This window comes from Balaenoptera acutorostrata, chromosome 8 (assembly GCF_949987535.1).
Source record: "Balaenoptera acutorostrata chromosome 8, mBalAcu1.1, whole genome shotgun sequence".
NCBI classification, from domain to species: domain Eukaryota; kingdom Metazoa; phylum Chordata; class Mammalia; order Artiodactyla; family Balaenopteridae; genus Balaenoptera; species Balaenoptera acutorostrata.
The window spans coordinates 28,447,490-28,451,169 of NC_080071.1; the positions used below are offsets into that span (position 1 = coordinate 28,447,490).

A 3,680-nucleotide genomic window follows, 5' to 3' on the forward strand; every position below is an offset into this window, starting at 1 on the left:
GGTGATTACATAATGTTATAAAATGCAATATCTAAAACCACATGTAAAATATATTTTCAACTATGCAAAATAGGTCATCAGATAAATAGCAGATAGAATTACAGATAGCTAGAAAGAGTGAGGGACTGGAAAGAATAGTATGAACATGCTAACCATATTCATGTACGAGTCTTTGAATGTTGGAATTTTTAGTGATTTTTATATTACTCTTTATGCTTATCTATCTTTTTAAAATTTTCTACATGTTTTTCTTGTATAATTATTTGAAAAAGAAATGATCAATAGAACACGTATTCTATAAAAAGAAGAAATCATAAAAACATACTAGTTTAAGTTATTCCAGGACAATTATATATCTTACTTTGAGTAGAGAATCTTGCCAAATATTTTCACCTTTGATACCAATCTTTACTAGAAGATACTACTAATTACATGGCACTAGTCTGGTGATAAAGATATAATAAAGGAGCAGCAATAAAACATCTTCCTCTGACTCTGCTTTCTGTCTTCTCTGTGAAAATTCTAACCCTTCAAGTTCCTCCCAGTTAATACAGAAATTCTCAATACAGAAAAATATGTTCTCTTTAATAGTCAGTAGGTCCTCAGCTTGCTCTATCTGTGCTGCTCTAAAGCTGTCACAAGCACCCATGCCCTAGCAAAGCTTCCAAAGCTGCCAGAAGGCCCCATAGCCATGCAGAGTCAAATCCCTCTTCATATTACCACTCTTCGACAAGAAACTCCCCTGACTCAGTTCAGGCTTTAAAAAACCCCTAATCCTCTTGGGCATTTTTCAGTCCTAAGACAAACATAGCTTTAGAGGTCATGCAAAGACCCCTGAAACAATATTGTCTTTAATTTGTGTAGCCCTTAAAAATATATAGCATGCTTTTACAGATACTGTCTCACTTTATATTTATGAAAAACTTCAAAAGTCACATAAATGCATTGCCTAATAATATCATTCTTTCCATCTCATATATAAGCAAAAGGTCCTTTGCAACTATAGTCAGTCCAAGGACACACAGCTAGTAAGTGATAGAGCCAGAACTCAAATAAGCTGCCAAGTTCCAGATTGTTCATTATGCTCTTTCCATTAAAATATTGTACAATCTCGCCACAAGTATCAAATTCTATGTATTATTTAAAGAGCATTGTGATTATGCATATTTTATAAACTGGTACTGATAAATAGTTCCTAAGAGGAGACAGGAAATGTTAAAATCATTACTTTCAAAATATGATCTTTTCATTGAAAAATTCTGTATTTCACTTGTATTAGAAAAGATATTCAGTGTCAGGTATTTTTAAAATGCAAAATAAATGTCTCGAAGAGGGACTGTTGTGAATATTAAGCTCCACAGCATCAACCAAATTGCTGACGTAAGTGTTAAAAATAGTTAACAACATCAAAATATTACCAATTAAGTTGAAATTCTCAAATGGCATCTCTTGTGCTAGTAATGAAAATATCAAAATATACATGAATCATCAGGAATAATATCTAAGAAAGATGAATAAAATTAAAACATGGTTTTATTAAATTTGAATTCAATACCATTATATACAAATGGCTATCAGATGGAATAATTAAATGTTTTTAATTGAGATATTTCTACAGGAAACATTGTTTCCTTTGTTATTTAGAATAAAAACATTTTCTCTTCAGGTTCACAGGAGAAAAATATCAAAAACATACCAACTGCAGATCTTCACCATAAGACTGATAACATAATTGAGATATGTTTGTATTACTTTTCTCCTAATTTATTTTTTAAAAAGTAAAAGAAAGATTATTCATATGATACATAATTCATTTTTAATTTTACTTTATTTTTAAATTTTATTTATTTATTTATTTATATTTATTTATTTATTTATGGCTGTGTTGGGTCTTCGTTTCTGTGCGAGGGCTTTCTCTAGTTGTGGCAAGCGGGGGGTCACTCTTCATCGCGGTGCGCGGGCCTCTCACTATCGCGGCCTCTCTTGTTGCGGAGCAAAGGCTCCAGACGCGCAGGCTCAGTAGTTGTGGCTCACGGGTGTAGTTGCTCCGCGGCATGTGGGATCTTCCCAGACCAGGGCACGAACCTGTGTCCCCTGCAATGGCAGTCAGATTCTCAACCACTGCGCCACCAGGGAAGCCCCCATTTTTAATTTTAAATATAGTAACTCAATACGTAAAAATTTAAAAGCTAGCCGAACCATTCAAAGGTGAAACAATTTTTGGAGACTGTCATGAAGTAACTCTGCTCTCCCTTTACTCTGTCCTTGCCTGATCGGAGGATTCTTTTGGTCTCCACTTTAAAGCTATTTGGAAATACTACTGCCTTCATAGGATCAGACAAAGTACTGATTCTTTGTAATAGCGGACCTGTGGAGGTTTTGGTCATTATGTAACTATTTGTCGTGATGTACACTTGACCTTTTTTTTTCTCACTGATGAATCATTTATTCGAACAAGACAAAAACGTCTCCACATTGTTTCCTTTTATACAGAAAGTGGAACATTTCAAATATATTAGCTTTTCTCCTTTTCAACAGAATTTACTTCAGTCTGGTCCCAGGAACTGCCTTACATTTTAGGATTCACGTTTTAGTAACACATATGCACCCAATACAGCCAAAAGAGCATACTTGAATTTTGGGAGTTGTTCATTGTAATGGTGAACATACCAACATATGGTAAAAACCCTCTGGCTCTCCCCACCACATCCTTCTTTTCCAGCCAGTTCTGGCCTTCTTTGTACAAGCCTCTATTGTCAACTTCATTATTACCTCCTTTAGTCAGAAATTTGATGTCTCCATTATCTTTTTTATGAACTTTGATTACTCTGTGAACTGTTGGAATGTCTTGTCCTTCTACTTTAAAAACAATGATTTCGCCAGCTCTAACCGGGTCTTCCCGGAAATTTGTCAGGAACAGAAGGTCGCCCCTGTGGAAGGCTGGCTCCATGCCGCTCAGCACCACCATGATGGGACTGTCTCTGCCAATGAGGACGATCAGACCTTTCCAGATCATGAGCAATCATGACACAGTCATGGCAAAGTTTAAGACCTGGTAATAGAGCTGGCACTTGTTCATCTTCCTCGGGTCCCCTAAGATGTCCAAGCCGGACACGGGGAGATGCGACCCCGCGGCACCCATGCGCACCATGCAGGGGTCTCTGGGGGCCTAGGAGGCCTGTGGGCTCCGGGTGTTACAGACAGCTCACTTGACTTCTTATAGCAAACAACACCCTTCTATTTCAGTTCACATGAGGGTGGATACCTTCTGAAGTGGGGCATGTGATTCAGTATGGCCAAAAATGAGCATGGTTGTCCCATATCACAGTGACCGGCTAGTGGTAGGCATATGACTGGGCCTCATTAGGCCAATCAGAATGGTGAATGTCCTGTATTTGTGTGTTTGCAACCTAAATTAGAATTTGTAAGGTCTTTAATTTGAGTCTCTTCTTTTTCACCTATTCTCCAGCTGCTACTCCAAGAGATAAGCTGGGTCATTGATGTGATCTTTAGCCTGGACTTTTCTATCAAGATGATTTTCCTCTAGAGTACAGACCCTTGTTCCATAGTGGGTTTGATTTCATGTCCAGTTCAATTATTTCTAGTTCAGAAATACTCCTCAGCAGGAATCCACACACCCAAAATGTCCTGATGCATATAATTGGGTAAAATGGCAAATA

The 3,680-nt window shown here is 37.2% G+C and overlaps 1 pseudogene; it reads right to left on the reverse strand.

Moving 5' to 3' along the window:
• Positions 1 to 2,576: 2,576 nt before the first annotated feature.
• LOC102999380 (signal peptidase complex catalytic subunit SEC11C-like) lies at positions 2,577 to 3,151 on the reverse strand (annotated as a pseudogene).
• Positions 3,152 to 3,680: the final 529 nt, after the last annotated feature.